Source organism: Mustela lutreola, chromosome 13, assembly GCF_030435805.1.
Source record: "Mustela lutreola isolate mMusLut2 chromosome 13, mMusLut2.pri, whole genome shotgun sequence".
Taxonomy (NCBI): Eukaryota; Metazoa; Chordata; class Mammalia; order Carnivora; family Mustelidae; genus Mustela; species Mustela lutreola.
This window is the reverse complement of record NC_081302.1, coordinates 23,532,152-23,550,918: the sequence shown is the minus strand read 5'-3', so window position 1 is coordinate 23,550,918 and position 18,767 is coordinate 23,532,152. Positions and strand designations below refer to the sequence as shown.

Genomic DNA, 18,767 nt, shown 5'->3' with positions numbered 1-18,767 from the left:
TACAATTTTAGACATCTATTTAAGGCAATGATGTAAATTCTGAAAATAATCTTGAGAGTGTGTAGTTTTACTGGGGAATAACCAAATGGGCTAAGAAAATGAGAAAACATTAATGAAAATAAATTTTAGTGCTGGAACCTGGAAACCTGATTTTCATATCGCTTCCTTCATACTTTATGCAAAATAAGAGAACCTAGTTTGCTATTCAAAAGCATATATAAAGTGAGATATGAAAATGAGGTTTTCCAGGTGTCTTGGCAAAAAACAAAAAGAAGTTTAGCAAAGCAGTATCACTAGTTAGGGAGCAATGAAGACATTTACTAGACCATGAGTATGTAGCCCATTTTCTAATATATATATATATATATACATATATATATATATATATATAACATATATATAACACATATACATTGCAGTGATGCTATCAAAAGGTATCAAAGATAAATAACAGCCAATTATTTAAAAAGTAGAGTGAAGAGGAAGACAAAGGAGGATAAGGAGAAGGAGGAACAGCCGCTGCTATAAAAGGCATTTTAGAGCCAATAGTCAGAGGAGCTGATTTGAATACATAATATAAACTTATTCTAGCATTGTTAATTTTTTATAGAATTGCAGACTATTTTCTTACATATGGTAACACTACTATGGCTATGTAAGAAAATAGTCTTATGGTTAAAAACTCATAATGAGGTATTTATGGTTTAAGTGTCATAAATTCTACAACTTACTTTCAAATTATATATCTAGGTGCATAAATTGCATATATATGTATATAATTACATATATAAATATAGTGTCTGAATCATCAAAATGTTGTGCATGTGTGTGCTTGTGTGTTTATGTGTGTCTGTGTGTACAGACTATAAAAAAACTATTAAAATATAATATAATTTGATAATATATATATACACATATACATATGGATGTTGTCATACTACTTTCAATAATTTGTATTCTAAATATATTCAAATAAAGTTGATGAAATTTTAATAGAATATGATTAATTATTATAAAATAAAATAAACTATAAAATAAATTATAATGGAATATAGTTATCTTAGTATATGTATTTGAAATTGAAAAAATATAACAATTGCTTTTTAGTCCTTTCAATATTGTTACATATCAGCAACTATGGTACCAAATTATTATTCCCTATTTCCTCTATATTTTGTGACAGACTCATAAGTTAAGTCCAACGATTGATCACTTATATGCCTTTTTAAGTACATTTGCTGAGCAAAATTTCTGTAGATTTCCTAAAAAGAGAGGTATCTAAGAGTCAAAATAGCCTATGCTAGTCAGAATTTGTACATTTTTATGGTACTCAGTTAAACAAGCAATTATTTAATAAGGTAAGTTTGGTTCGATTTTCTTTTTTAATGATCATGTTTCTATTTATCACTGGGAAGTAAAGAAAAAAGTTATTAAGAAATTAGAGAAAGTGAAAGCAAATGAAAATCCAAGAATATAGAAAGGAATCTACAAATACTTGATTATGTAAGGTAATATACACATTTCATGTATTATCATAATTGACTAGTGATCTAATCAAACCTCCAGAGTATGTGTAAACCTGGTGTATCAGTAGGCATCCAAGTTAATGGAACTAGTTATCAGTCAAGAATGACAGATATATGTAGATATTGTTTATATACCATATCTGTGTCAAGGAGAAAAACATGCTTTGTCTTTTGGGGATTACAAATTTCTTATTTATTTTGACAACTCTCCTAGAAAAATTCCCCTGAAGCAATGTCTATTCTTTTTTAAAATTTCTAAAACTATTCCTTTGTGACAACATCCCAGTATAAAATTATCAAGCCCATGCATGAAAAAGCTAGTAGGCTTTCCCAGTGTTGATTTCCAACTTTAGGTCACTCTATATTTTCACTCATTAATCTTTTCTATTCCCCACACTTTTCACAGTCTATAGTTGTAATTCTTTCTTGTTGTAAATAGTAATATAATTTATTTCCTCAGCTCAATTAATGTTTCTAAAATTCCTCCCTATCATGTCACATTTCTGATTTCAATCTGCACCAGCACCTTATTAACTACTGTATTAAAAATAAATTTTTTTTAAATTCAATAGCCAGCATATAGGACATCATTAGTTTTTGATGTAGTGTTCAATAATTATGAGTTGCATATAACACCCGGTGATCATTACATCACATACCCTCCTTAATACCCATCACCCAGGGGCGCCTGGGTGGCTCAGTGGGTAAAGTCCCTGCCTTCGGCTCAGGTCATGATCTCAGGGTCCTGGAATCAAGTCCCGCATCGGGCTCTCTGCTCAGCAGGGAGCCTGCTTCCTCCTCTCTCTCTCTCTGCCTGCCTCTCTGCCTACTTGTGATCTCTCTGTCAAATAAATAAATAAATAAATCTTTAAAAAAAAAAAAAAAACCCATCACCCAGTTACCCCATCCCCCAACCAACCTCCCTTTCCACAATCCTCAGTCAAGAGTTCATTATGGGGGCGCCTGGGTGGCTCAGTGGGTTAAGCCTCTGCCTTTGGCTCAGGTCATGATCCCAGGGGCCTGGGATCAAGTCCCGCATTGGGCTCTCTGCTCAGCAGGGAGCCTGCTTCTCCTCATCTCTCTCTCTGTCTGTCTCTCTGCCTATTTGTGATCTCTCTCTCTGTCAAATAAATAAATAAAATCTTTAAAAAAAAAAAAAGAGTTCATTATGGTTTGCCTCCCTCTCTGATTTCTTCTCATTCAGTTTTTCTCCCTTCCCTTATGATTCTCTGGGCTATTTCTTATATTCTTATATTCTACATATTTCTTATATTCTTATATTCTACATATGATTGAAAAGTGTGACTCTATTTCCAAATATATGTAGAATATTTTATGTAATAGTATGGACAGAAAATGGCCATTACTTCAGAAAGCAGTGTTTCTTTAATCATGGTGAAATTTAACCTTTCTATTCATGTACAGAAGGGCCACAAACAAAAGCAACTTCCAGATGAACACTTTGAAAATAAACTTACTATTGTTTATGTCCAGATGAGCAATATCTTGCCCAATAGGGATATATAACAGCTATAATCATTCTATATAAAATAGATGAATTTTCACTGATTGGTGATACAATCAAATAAGTACCTACTTCTATAAACATAAAAGATGGATGGTAAGTCCATTTCAGGTATGGTTTAATTATGATTTTATGTAAAATTATAACATACATGTGTGGAAAGTTGTGGCTATAATCCAATCATTATTTGACTCAGCATGTTTATATCATTACAGTCCTTTTACCAGAGTAAATTTGGAGTCATATTCTAGATTCTGCTAAAATCTAAGTTCTTTCCTAGTTCTAAGTAAACTTTTCTTTCCTAGAAAGGGCAGGGGATCTTTGTTTTAGTGTAGCTACATTCAGTTTGTAAGAATTAATAACTTGTCTCAAAGACGTAATTTAGATTTTTAAATTATTTTACTTAATTCACATCCACATATTTAATCACAGACACTTTGCAAACTCCTATACATAACTGCACCAATGTTAATTGCAGCATGTCTACTAAATTTTTTTTCTTGTTATAGATAGTACTGAGTATCAAATATTTCACGTAAATTAATTAGTCTATGACTTGACTTTTACAATTTTGGACTGTACAGTTTCATTCTGTTGTAATACTTAGTGACATCAGTGTTTTACTTAGAGAAAATTAGTGATCACTAATACACCCACACAAATGATCCCAACTGTGAAAATTTAATACTAAAACTAACTTGCAATAATTATTTCAATATTTGAAATGTTAGTATTTACTACTATTTTATTAGTTTATTAATATTTAACACCAATATTTAATATTATTTTAACATTTGAAAGTATATTTTATCACTATAGCCTTTCGTTATATTAATAATTTATTTTTGCCTTTTTAAGTTTCTATTTTCCTTGCTCTTTTTTTAATAAGAAAGATAATTCTAGAGTTGATTGGAAATATTGAGTGTGAGAATTTTTATCTCAGCTCATTTATCTTGCATCTACTACAGCAATTCAGGTTATGAAATATATACATATATCTCTGTATATATGTGTATATATAGGATATATGCACATATATATATATTTTTAAAGATTTTATTTATTTATTTGACAGAGATCACAAGTAGGCAGAGTGGCAGGCAGAGAGAGAGAGAGAGAGGAGGAAGTAGGCTTCCCGCCAAGCAGAGAGCCCGATGTGGGGCTCGATCCCAGGACCCTGAGACCATGACCCAAGCCAAAGGCAGAGGCTTTAACCCACTGAGCCACCCAGGCACCCCCAAATTTAAATTTAAATTTAAATTAATTAAATTTAATTTAATTAAATTAAATTTTTTAATTTAAAAAATTTAAATTTTTTAATTTAAAAATATCTGAACCACTTAATAGACTCAGAGAGGCTGACCAGAGAAATAAAGTCTAAACATTGTGTTTCTTATTGTGACAGCATACATCCCCCAATCTCCTCTAATTTTTTTCTCCTACCCCATCCAAAGTCAGTCACTCCAACTAAACATAATGTAGTTGTGAACTCTAGGTTACCAAAAGATTAACTGTCATCTTATTTGATGTTTCAGCAGTATACAACATATTTAATCATTTACTCCTTCTTTAAACTCTTTAATTTCTCTTAGCTGATCCTAGCTTCTGTGGTATAACACATGTATTTTTTACAATGTCTTTTTTTTTGTTTCGTCTTGTCTGTTTTGGCTGTCTCTCTGACTGCTTGTTCCCCTTCCTGTTGACTTCTCCTCGGGCCTGACTGGTGAATGTCTTCCTGTCTGTAGATCTAGCTTCTCTTCTTGTCTATTTGCTTTTTTTTGAGGATCTCATGCATTCTTAGGGCTTCACTGCTAATGTTTTGCTAACCAATTTAATTATTTATATTATTGTGGACCTTACCTGTGAGTCTCTAACTGCATATTCAAATATTGAAAGCATTTGAAATTTTTGCATGGTTGTTACATTATATTATGTTACAAAGATAGCATCTAAAAGTACCATGTTCCCCATTTCTGAATGTATTTCTTCTTCTAACTTTCCTCCCCTGGTAACTGACACAACTATTTGCTTAGTGACCTATGACAGAAACCTTCTTTTTTAAGAACTCCAAATAGAATCTATAATCAGGTCCTGTTGCACTTACCAATAAAATCTTTCTTAAATGTATCTAATCCTCTACTTCTCCATTAGAACTATTATGTAGCCTAAAGTACACTATCTAATCCCCTGGAAATAGGTTTGGGCTGTGTGGAAATATTTTGCTTATCACTATATATTGGCAAAGTATGTTAATTACCTTATAAGGATAACAAAATGTAAACATCTGCCGTACATACACCAATTCTACCCCATGACTTTTTTTTTTTTTTCCCCAACACTGGATTTATTTTAACAAAGAGAATTTAATATAGAAAAGGATTTAACAGATGTAGTAGGATTTAGAACATTGTAAAAACAAAACGCGGAAAATGAAGTATCACAGAAATAATAACTATAGAGAATGACTTGCATTCTTAGGTCTGGGGAAACAAAGGGAGGCAGATGTGGTTATCACACTTTAAAGCTTAGAAATAGGCCCCACAGGAACTGGACTTCGAAGGAGACACTGCCCAGCTTGGAGGTGGAACCTGAGGAGCTTAGAGCAGGACCAGGCAGAGCTGAAGCTCAAAGAGCAAAGGAGGGGGAGCAGCCTGTTGTAGCTGGTGCCCTCAAGAATGCCAATGAAGCTGGTTCTGTGCGCATAGAAAAAAACCTGGAGATTGGAACGAACCACTTCTAGAACCAACTGTCTGCCTAGGGAAGTCCTCATTATCTAGGTGACACAGAAGGGGAGATTTCCTTTTTGCCTAGATTCTAGATACCCCTGACACCTTCTATTGGTAGAATCATACAAGGAAAAGTACATGTAGGTTACAGGGCCCCAGTTTTAGAATCCTATATCAGCAATTGGAACAGCAACTTTGGAACTTAGAGATAATAATTTTATATCCATTATTTCTCAGTGTTGAAAGGCATTGAATAGGTAGTTAATTAGTCATGATGTTTTCTAGTCACTACATTTTCTATCATATCAACTATCCAGTCTACAGACTCTTCATCATTTTTGTTGCTATTTTTAAAAATCACTGGTCACATGGAAACTATTTCCAGTCAATTTTAGAGTTATTTTTTTCCTATAAAAAATCTGTTAAAAACAAAGAAAAAGATGGGGCACCTGGGTGGCCGAGTCGTTAAGCGTCTGCCTTCTGTTGGGGTCATGATCCAGGCAAAGCATCGGGCTCCCTGCTCAGCAGGAAGCCTGCTTCTCCCTCTCCCACTCCCCCTGCTTCTATTCCCTCTCTTGCTGTCTCTGTCAAATAAATACATAAAATCTTTAAAAAGAAAAAGAAAATCAAAAATACAAAAATATATGATTAACAATAAGAGGGCTACTGTGAAAAATGTAAAATTTTTCAAATATTTTACCAAAGGTAATTATTGCTTGCTAGTTTTAATATTATATTTTAATAGCTAGGATCATTTGTGTGGCTATATTCATATCACTATTTTTATTTTTTATTTTATTTTTATTATTTTTCAAAGACTACTTATTTATTTATTTGACAGAGAGAGAAATCACAAGTAGGCAGAAGTAGACAGAGAGGCAGGCAGATAGAGAGGGAGAAGCAGGCTCCCTGCCGAGCAGAGAGCCTGATGTGGGGCTCGATCCCAGGATCCTGGGATCATGACCTGAGCCAAAGGCAGAGGCTCAACCCACTTAGCCACCCAGATGCCCTTTTTTTTTTTTTTTTAAGACATATCACTATTTTTACTCTAAATATAACACTGATCACTGATGTCACTAAATATTACAATAAAATCCATTGTGTCTGGTCCAAGAGGTACATGTTTTCTGCCAGTATCCATTAAAACTATAACAGACTAGTTTATTAACCTGTAAACTGGCTTAAATCTCAAATTCTTCCTAGTTCTTGAGAAAAGTGATAAACATTTTCTCACACATACACACACACACACACACACATCTTTTAGCTAAAGAATCAGAATACAATATAGAGTCTAATGCTTAAAGACAAATTATGCCTTTTCTTCCTTGTATAAATATATTTCCTTCTTTTTTATTCTAATATCACCTAATAATCTTCTCGTATTTAAATTCAATTTTATTTTGTTTTTTAATCAGCCCTTTCAAATTGTGTTGTGGAACCTGCTCCTCATTCTTGTGAAAGTCAACAGGTTATATTTCTTGCCAGTGTTACATTTACTGACATCACAAAGGCAGTTTGAAATCAGCCAGGATGATGGTAGTGATGATAAAATGGAGGTGTTAACTAACACTACAGTGGTAATAATTTTTCAATATATAAGTGTCTCAAATCAACACGTTACACTTACACAATATTATAACTTGATTACATCTCAGAAAAACTGCAAAAACAAATTCTGTCAATGGCGCAGGCCCAAAGATAACAACCTTCAAACCACCAGGAAGAAACACAAGAATTATTGTAACTATGGTCATTTAAAAAAAAGGGGGGGGGGGAGAATAATTTGCTTGTCTTCACATTTCATGTAGGTGGGCAATCTTACTGTATTTTTTTTTATAACTTTCTTACATGTAACAAAAGCTTCTTGCATTGCTTTTCTGCTTCTTTATATTTCCTTTAATACCAAAAAACATAAAAATTGTTTAAATGCCATTAGTTAACAGATTATCTTTACTTTTAAAAGATCCTTTTCCTACATCTCATTGCAGTAAACAAGCTTTAAAAATTACATAAAGAAAATGAAATGTGTAACAATAAATTTTAGCATTTATCAATCAGTTTTTTCATGGATACATTTTAAGTAAAGATGTTTAATATAGTTAATGCAAAGCAAAGTATGCTATTTTATATTCTAAGAAGCAGACGTATATTTTCTAGAATAATAACACTACCAGAAGGGAGCTATCCATTTAAGAAAGAATGCATTATTGTGCTTAAAACAGATAAAGGAAGTTTCTTTCATGAAGTCTATATCTTTGGAAGGAGGCCAAGAGTATGACAGATCTAGAAATGAATATTTGAACCACTGACACCATAGTGTCTCCATTCACTATATAGAATTTCCTGCCCAGAAATGTGTAAATAAGGAGAAACTGATCCACAAAGATAGCTTGTATATAGATGTTTCTTTGTTGAAATTCATTTATTTTTTGAAAAGCTTTTATTTGTTTATTTGACAGAGAGAGATCACAAGTAGGCAGAGAGGCAAACAGAGAGAGAGGAGGAAACAGGCCCTCCACAGAGCAGAGAGCCTGTTGCGGGGCTCGATCCCAGGGTCCTGGGTACCTGACCTGAGCTGAAGGCAGAGGCTTTAAACCACTGAGCCACTCAGGCGCCCCTCCTTGTTGAAATGTAAAGTAATTGACAAAATGGAAGAGATTGGTTGTTCAATAGATCTCTATTTTTTTTTTTAAAGATTTATTTATTTATTTTAGAGTGTGCGAGCAGGGGCAGAGGGAGAGGGAAAAGGTAATAAACTTCACACTGAATGGGGAGTCGGATGGGGGCCTCCATCTCTGGACCCCATTATCATGCCTAAGCCAAAGCCAATAGTCAGATGCTTAACTGACTGAGACACCAGGGTGCCCTGAACACAAGTACTTTAAAATTAGGCACAATGGATGACTATAGTTCTAAATCTGGTCCCCAAAATAGGATGGACCAATATATTTTTTTAAAGATTTTCTTCATTTGAAAGAGAGTGAGAAAGAGCATGAAAGGGGCGAAGGTCAAAGGGAGAAGTGGACTCCCCATACTCGGGACTCAATCCCAGGACTTCAGGATCATGACCTTAGCTGAAGGCAGCTGCTTAACCAACTGAGCCACCCAGGCGCCCAGGATGGACCAATATTTAAATAGCTTTTGACTTGTTAAAGGAAAGATGTCTTCGTCAAGATTAAAGATAAATGAAAGACCCCACCTTAAAGCAGTAGACATCGCTTTAAGAACTTGATACTAATAGTGATTCTCAAGCATCCTCTCTATTATATCACAATAAAATATTATGTCAATATCAGATGATCTTAGTAGGTCCTCTAGAAGAGATTATTCATTGAATCATTTTAGGTATTTTCTTACTGAAAACGTTTCCTTGTTTGGAAGTATGTTAGGTTAGGAGATTCTTTATAGAAAGAGGATCACATTCTAGCTAGTAACCACACTTTATCACATGTATATTTTCTCACTGTGAAATCATTACAAAGTACGGTTTCAGTTAATCTGCCATAGGTCATTACTGTAACATATACTCACAGAAGTGGCTAGTATCTAATTGAAACTGATTCCTTGTGGTGCCTGGGTGGCTCGGTCATTAAGCACCTGCCTTTGGTCATGTCATAATCCCAGGGAACTGGGAGCTAGCCCTGCATCTGGCTCCCTGCTGGGGGTGGTAGGGGAAGCCTGCTTCTTCCTCTCCCACTCCCTCTGCTTGAATTTGCTCTCTCGCTGTCTCTCTAAAGAAACGGACTCCTTGTATTTGTCTAAAAGCTTGAGGGTGAAAATAAATAATTGCTGTGAAAGAACTCTTTATTCTTAATCTAGAAAATGCAAGATTAGTAAACCACAGAGGGTTAATTTATACAAAGGAAAGATCACTGATTTGTGTTTACTCCTTATACATTTGTGTTTGGGTCCAATATAATCTTTTCAATTTATTATAAATTGATAATTTGATAAGAATTTGCAATTTGCACCAGGAGAATACAATTCAATTCATTCCAAAGATTAACGCCACATTTGGGGAAAGTCAGCTCAGCAGACAGGGACAGCACTCATTCCATGGTTCCTATACTGAACTAGTTCGCTGTATTCAAAACAATGTGAAAAATAATCATAGGCTCCAGCTTTCCTTAATACCTTTCTATCTGTGCTAATTCATTTCATCCTACATCTTTGTTCATATATATGCTGTCATTGGTGCATTTCTCTTTCTCCTTTCGGAGTTAACCATAGGAATTGTTTGAATGTAAATAACATGTCATAGATACATTTGCCTTGTCTGTTCACTTATTCCTGACATTTTAAAAGTACATATATAATTAATTATTTAGTTTATTATAAATCTATTATGTTGTTATAGTTAACATTTCTTCAGTTGCAAATAACAAAAAATTGCTTCAAATAGTCTTAAGTATTTTATAGAAAATTATACAACTTTCTAGATATAGAAATAAAGAATGTGTCAGGGACTACTGTCAATCATAATACAAAGAATTCTGACTCATTTTTTGTGTCTCTGTCACTCATTTTTTCTTTCCTTATTTTCTCCCCTTTCTTTTTTCTCCTTATCAAAACTGGTCCTCCAAACATGAGATTCTAATATATTAAGAATTAAAATTAAGAGCAAACTTTTACTGAAATTAGCATGGGATTTGACATGAATTTTAAGCCAAAAATCTATAGGAATATATAATGTTGGTGGTTATAATTCTTAATAATACAATTGTTAATCACTATAAAATTTTCCTTAGAAATATTTATTTTCACATTTGCAGAAGTCACATATTTTGGTTATTTTATGTAATCTAAAAGAATTGACATCTAAAAGTTTTCCTTTTCTCATTGATTCTCTTTCTTGATTTCTAAAAGTCAGAAATTACCTAGTATAAATCACTTGACTGAGTTAATGACAGAAGGCGTGCTGCTTTTTTTCTTAATACAACATTAACATGATTTCAATATTATTATGGACCTTTGAGCTCCAAATGCAACACCAAAAAATTATTATATATATTTCTTTATCATGGGTGAGAATAAAGTAAGAAAGTTTGCATGGAGCCACACTACAAAGTGAAAATCAAAATTAAAAAGTACTTATACATTAAAATTAGTACACTTTCTATAATATACAACATATTAGAAAATCTGTTTTATATTAGCCATGTAACATATTATAGAAAACAAATTATCCAATCTTGAGCAATTAGCACTTTCATTTAGATATGCTTGAAAAATGCATAATCTTTTCTCATAATGAGAGCCACATCTTAGACATTATCATGAGTGCCACTAATTTGGCAAGTTTTCATGAAAAAGTCAATGATTTGAAGTGTCAATTCTCTAAAAACACAGCTGAAACAAAATAACACATTAGCCATTCATGGATTAATGTAAATCATTTAAAAGAACAGCAGGAACAAGTTTATCACAGTTAAATTCTAAATTACTAAAAATGTTCTTTCCTGATTTATATACTTTTTAACTGTTGTTCTTTTTCATATTGCTGCCTACATTACATTAACTAAGAAATCCCAAAACTTAAAGTTGTGAAAGTTAAAAACCAATTTATTTTCTGATTAAAACACTAGAAATACTCTTTTGTGCTTCTATGAGTGTATTTCTTAATAGAGTTAAAGGAAAAAATAGTGTATTATTTATAGTGGAACGTGTTCCTGATAAGTCATTGAAAACTAGAAAACCAAAAGCCAAAGTGAAATCCACACATATTTTTAATATAAGTAATGTTTGTATGCAAACCCTATCATTCAAGATCTCACTCAGGACCTACTCATAAGTGCAAATAGGCAATAGCTAAATGACAATAAAATACTAAGCATTATTATTGGGCCAGGCAACTGTGCATTAAGTCTCATATTATAGGGAAACTTGTTAAAGCTAAAGCAGAAAATATAGTATGCTTTATTTTTAAACACAGCTGATTGAAAACAACCAAGTAGCCTTCCAAAGAGGATATCATACATTCTTCATGGGTCTATCAAAGATGGGTCCTGCCAGATTGGCTTTTTCCATGGAGACCTATAGCAGGAAGATGAGTCTCATGCATTAGGTAAAGAGATATCCGAAGAAGGCAAGAGAGAATCTTCAAAGCATAAGCAATTGCATTTAACCTTGTGACCATACCCTCTGGTAAACATAGGATTCTTTATTGGAAATGGAGATCTACAAGTTTGCTCTTCAGATTGAGGACATCCTTAGGGAGCAGTGAGTCAGGCTTGGAAGGAGTTGTAGGTTCCTGCCAGCACTTTCATAGAATACTAGTAGATCTGGAAGTGAAGTCAAAGAATCCCTTTTATACACATTTTGTAACTTCAATATATTTTATCCTTCATTCTTATTTCTTATCATAGAATAATAGTGCCTTAATTACCATTGCAGGACACTTAATAGAGAAAGCATTACCTTAAAAACAATTTAAAAAAACTATTAGAAAATTTATAAACCAGCACTAAAATAAATATCTATCTATATGATATTTAAGAACTATGTATTCTAACCTATTTTACTCTTGGGACATGGGTAAAATACAAGATTCAAGTCATGTGACTTAGTATTATTATTTTTGACATTATATCTCCATTATATACCAGAGCCATCAAAATATTAGACATTGTTCACATTTTGTTTCCAATTTTCTAAACTAGAAGCTTAATCTTATTGTAAATGCATGTTTTAAGGAAACTGTAAATCTTAAAATTTATAATGTAATTTGTATTTCTCATTTCTGTAATCCCCTTAAAACTGTACAGCAATAACTATTGTAGAGAATATGGTTTGTATGCAGGAATGAAATATACCTTACTATACTACTGGAAAGCTAAAATAAGCATTTTCAAAATTATTAAAAGCCATTGAATTCTTTTTTTTTTTTTAAGATTTTATTTATTTATTTATTTGTCAGAGAGGCAGTGAGAGAGGGAACACAAACAGAGGGAGTAGGAGAGGGAGAAGTAGGCCTCCTGCTGAGCAGGGAGCCTCATGTGGGGCTGGATCCCAGGACCCTCAGATCATGACCTGGACCTGAGCTGAAGGCAGATGCTTAATGACTGAGTCAACCAGGCACCCCCAAAAGCTACTGAATTCTAAATATGATGTGAATTTCCTCAATCAGATGAATTCAAACTGCATCTAGAAGGTGACAGGTATGTCCACTGGAAAGCAAATGTTTTGTACTTTGATTAGTTAAAATAAAACAATAAAAATGAACACAGAATAATGACAGATAGTAAGTATCAATAAAATAGGAATCTAATATGATTTTCTGATCTGCTTGAATGTGAAGATATTAATAATCTCAGGATTAGGAAATGGGTTACTAGGATCCCATGGAATGTGGTGATACACATTTACGTGTGCTGCTGGACTGAATAACAAATAAGGTTGCCAAGAACCTCTTCGTTTTCCATCATCAAGAGATAATATTATCTTGTTGGTCTCTGCTTCAGGGCAAGAAACATTGCAAACTTGCCTTTATGACCTTCTAGTATCATCTTTCTTCAGATCAAGATAATATACCATGAGCAAGTCAAACATCAATAGGAAAAAAGCAATGCAGGTGCCTAGACTTTTGAAGCAAATCCACGTACACTTTAGGAAATAATTCTCATGGAAAGAGATCTTGGTTAGATCTGAGATCTAACAGAGGTTTAATATTTGAAGTCGGGACATCAAAGGACTATGATTACTAAAGCACTATCACACATTGGGTGTCGTCTGATATACTCAGTCTAATTTTTGTCAGACTACAGCACACCTTTATGGAAGTTGGAAATTTACTGTCCATTATTATTATATAGATGTCCTATCAGGCCCTTGACCACCCTGCACTAAGTTACAATCTACAGGAGTCCACTACTGCCTGGTGTCAACACATGAAGAATTACCTTCGATTCAAGTTCAGTATTTTGTTATTTTGTTATTCAGTGATCTGGATATTGAGAATAACCCACAGACCATTAATATGAGTAGAGGCAAAGGTGACAGTTTAGTAAAAAGAAGGAGCACTAGGAAATGAGTCACCAGTTCAAGCAATTCTTTGTGCCTTTAGAAACTTCTTGAAGGATCTAATTTTCCAACTTCCATGACAATATGTCTTCACTGCAATAAATGCTTATACTGGAGATGGATTTTCTATCATTGTTCACCATATTTTAGACATTAGCACCACCATGAAATACCAGAATATCTTAATTACCATTGCATACTATACAATTTTTTCTTTCTTTCTTTCTTTCTTTCTTTCTTTCTTTCTTTCTTTCTTTTTTCTTTTCTTTTCTTTTCTTTTCTTTTCTTTTGAGGGGGAGGGGCAAAGAGAGAAGGAGAGAGAATCTTAAGCAGGCTCCACATCCAGCAAGTTCTGATGTGGGGCTCAATCTTACAACCTTGAGATCATGACCCAAGCCAACATCAAGAGTGAGACATTTAACCAACGGAGCCACCCAGGTGCCACCATACAATTTTGCTTCTGAACAAAAAACTCACTTTACAGAAAAAGTTATCAGACAGTGGGATGATTTCATGGGAAGATTAACTGATTTTGTCACGTTTCTCATGGAGAAGTAACAACAGGTCTCAGAGTAAATGGAATGGACTCTGGAAGACTCAGGCAGCCAGCTGGGAGATAAGCCTTGCAACTTTAAGCTTCTGTACCATTAAATTTGCTATATACTCTGATGTAATAAGCATTTCTTAGTACGACTTCTCCCATTGTTACAACATGTGGGTCCAGAAACTACAAAGTCAAAGGTAGAAGTGGGAGTGTTACTTCTCATAATTACAAACTTGCAAAATTTTTACTTGCATCCTCTATACCTTGAGCCTCTATTGTTTAAGATCTTAATTTCTAAAGGAAAAAGATTCTACTGGAGGCTCATCAGCATTTCCAATAAATTGGACATTTCAAACTTCCACCTAGTATATTTAGACTTCCTATGACCCAAGAAAAACAAGAAAGAAAAAAGGGAATTATTGCACGAACTACACCACAATTTTAAAAGCGAAAAGAGCTGGTGCAAAACAATGTTCGTAAGAAGGTATATGTGTACATTGACCACTGAAAACACTTTTAGGACCTGGTGTCACAGTGATAATTTTGAAACAACACAATATAGGAAGAACAGGAAGGCTCAGATATTTCAGGAAAAAGATTGATGTTGTACTATTGTAAAGAAACTTGTCCAGAGGAGAAGCTGTCTCTAAGAAAAGGAAACACGAAATGTATAATGAAGGAGGAAAATACAGCTTTTCTAAATCTTTATAAATGTAATAAGGTAGCTTAAAGTATGTAATGCAATAATAAATAGAACTAAAAAGATAAGTAAATTATAAAGCATAATTGGTGACTTTAACACACCTCTCTCTCAAAAACAAAAATAAGTATACAAAAATAAATTTCTAGTTAATGTAAATAACAAAATAAAAAAATTGATGTAATTGACATATATGAAATGTGGCATTCAATAACTACAAACAAAATACATTTTCAAGAATGCCTACAATGTTCTAGTTCATATATAAAGTCACAAACAACTTAGAATTGATCAAAATTATTAAGATTATATTCTCTGATTATAGTAACTTTAATATTAAATAATAAAATAAAATTAGAAAAATACTAACAATTTGAAAATGAAGTAAAATATCTAAATAACCCAAGGTCAAAGACAAGGTCATACTAGAAACAATAGCACAGTTTTGACTGAGAGATAAGAAAGGCATGACATATCAAGTATTGTGAAATACAGTTAAAGCAATGTTTAGAAGAAAATGTTTATCCCTAAATGAACATAATAAAAGGAAAACCAGCTAAAATTCAATGATTTAAGCTGCATTATTATAACCAAAAAAATGCAAATCAAACCTAAAGATATTAAAAATGTAGGTGGGCCTGGGTGACTCAGAGATTTAAGCCTCTGCCTTTGGCTTGGGTCATGACCTCAGGGTTCTGGGATGGAGCCCCACATCGGGCTCCCTGCTCGGTGGGGAGCCTGTTTCCCCCTCTCTCTCTGCCTGCTTGTGATCTCTCTCTCTGTGTCGAATAAAAAAATAAATAAAATTTTTAAAAATCTATATAATAAAGATAACAGAATAATGCAATGATTTTAAGAACAAAGGTGAACTAAGGAAAGCAAAATTAAATGTTAGTATTTTGAAAGATTAATAATATTCATAAACCACTAGCTAGAACTTATGTACAAAAAAAGAGAGAGAAAACACCAATATTAGATATAGAGAAGAATGTGTCAACAGAGACCATAGAGGTATCAAAAATGTTAATAATACTATAAAACTTTATTAAGTGAGTAAGTATGATATGTTGGGTAAAATAAACCAAAGCCTAAAAATAGCACCATATAACAACCCAACTTCAGATGCCAGTCTCAAGCTCAGGCTGTTACCCGTGATTTTCTGGTCCTACAACCTCCTCCTGGAGTTGACTAATTTGTTAGAGTGGTTCACAGAACTGAAAGAAATTCTTTACTTACTTGATTTCCAGTTTAGTATGAAAGGACCAGTCAGGAACAGCCAGATGAGAGACATGTATAGGGAAAAGTGTGGGGAAAGAGTTCTGGGGGGGTGGGGTGTGGGCTTTTTTATCCTCTCCATGGTACCATTCTCACAACACCTCTATGTGTTCACCAACTGGAAAGCTCTCCAAGTCCGTTTTTTGTTTGTTTGTTTGTTTTGTTTTGTTTTGTTTTGTTTTGTTTTTAAGGGAGGATTCATTATATAGGCATGACTGATTAAATCATTGACCACTGATGATTGATTCAAGCTTCAGCCCCTTTCCCTGCCCAGAGAACAGGGGTGAGAGTAAAAGTTTCAACCTTCTTGGGGCACCTGGGTGGCTCAGTCAGTTAAGTGTCTCAGGTGATGATCACAGGACCCTGAGCTGGAGCCCCACATCAGGGTCTATGCTCAGCAGGAAGCCTGCTTTTCCCTCTGCCTGCTGCTCCCCGTACTTGTGCACTCTGTCTCTTTCTCTTTATCTGTGTCAAATAAATAAATAAAATCTTTTAAAAAATTAAAAAAAAAAAAAGTTCCTACCTTCCAGTCACGGGGGGACTCTTCCAGTGTGGTTGGTTCCTTAGGTGAGGGCATTCCAAAAGTCATCTCATTACTGTAACAAAAACACCAATACCACTCTCTTCACAGGAAATTCCAACTTTTAGGAGCTCTGTGCCAGGAAAGGGGACAGAGACCAGATAATCATTAGTTTCAGAAGTTTCTTTGCAAATGCAGAAGTTACTTCTTATTCACTTTTCTTTCCTTGTGCCAAATCTACTAATGAAACTCTTAAAAGCATTCTTCATTTTTGTCACTGTGTTTTTTTCAATTAGCAATAATCGCGCCTCGGATAAACCTCAAAAAAAAAAAAAACCTCATTGGCTACGATACTGCCACTGCGCAAAGCTTGTCACTGTGTTTTTTTATTCTGAGCAGTTCTTCTTTTCTATTCTTCCTTAAACTTCCCATCTCTCTCTCTATGTTACTTATCTATTCTTTCATATTGTCTAATATTTCCATCAGAGCTCTTTAGCATATCAATCATTTAAACCTCTCTGATACTTCTAACACCTGTGTCATATCTGAATGTGTTTTTCATGATTGCTTTGTCTCCTCAAACTGTTTTTCACATATATATATATATATATATATATATATATATATATATATATATATTTTTTTTTTTTTAAGAAAGGCAGACATATTGTATTGGGTACTAGGAACTAAGCATGAGAATTTATGTTAATCTGACTAGGAGTTCAACTGTGCTTAATATGTTTGTCTCTATTCTTAACTTTGTGCTTCTCTTAATTACTCTTCTTTGGGGGAATTCTGCCTTTCAACTCGGGTATAATTCTTGTTATTATACTGGAGTCCTGTTGGTGTGGTGGTAAAATCATAAAATCATGGGTAAAGGGAGTATTCTATAATCCTCTGATTAAATTTATAACTAATAGTATATTATAATAAGTTATAGCCTATCATTGTTTTGTTGGAAAAATGCATAAAATTTAGCTATTAAAATGTGTCAGCTTGCAGATCTTATGTTTCTCTAGTCTAGATAAGCACTATTAAGTTTTTGAAAAAGAAGAGCTCAGTATATGTTGGAATAATTAAGGAGGATTTATCAATGTTACAGAATCTGAAGGATGAATGGAAATAAAACAAGCATTCTGTATGGTCTAGAAAGTAAATGTATATGGAATGTTCGTTGAACTGCCTCTAATGGGTTCAGCTTTGTTTAAAGGGTTCATAAAAAAAAAAAAAGAAAATGTAAATGCTCTTTAAAAATATGACATTGGGCTAGTTATTGAGAGGTTCAAACACATGTACTCTATCTTTCAGGAAGCACTAATCTTTGAAGATATTTGAGCAAGTGAGTGCCAACATGAAAGCTGTATGTAAAGCTAAATAAACTCATGTTCGCCTCCAAAGATAACTTTCTTTGAGGTTTTCAGAAAAGAATACTGGTCCCAAGAAGATTTCAGAGTCCTTACTATAATAATAATTAATCTGAAAACGTTGTTAACACATGAAATCTCCCTTGGAAATTTTTAGATTGCAATTTATCACGAAAACCTTTTCTCCCTTTCCATAAGCTTTATGTTTTAATATTTTGTTTAAAAATACACGACCAGCTGTTCCACATTTTCTTTCACAGATCTTACTTCAATATGCCAAACACCTACTAGATGTAGCGTGGACTCCACATTCTGTTCTCGTCATGAATTTTATCACTCAGGCCTCTTAAAACTTTCCCATTCTCCTACACAGGAACTGCCATGGTGTTATTCCTCCCTCCCTTGTATTGTTCTTGGTTTCTACAGCTAATTGGGATTTCCTTCTTTATGTTCATTAGGGACCACCCCACCAAGATCTTTCCTATAATTATTGGGCATCTTAGTGTACATTTATGTTTCAATTCCAAGATTATCCTATTGTTTATTTGGCTTGTTTCCAGAATGG

General features: G+C 33.7%; 1 pseudogene; it reads right to left on the bottom strand.

Moving 5' to 3' along the window:
- Positions 1-17,058: 17,058 nt before the first annotated feature.
- Positions 17,059-17,209, bottom strand: LOC131814263 (U4 spliceosomal RNA; annotated as a pseudogene).
- Positions 17,210-18,767: the final 1,558 nt, after the last annotated feature.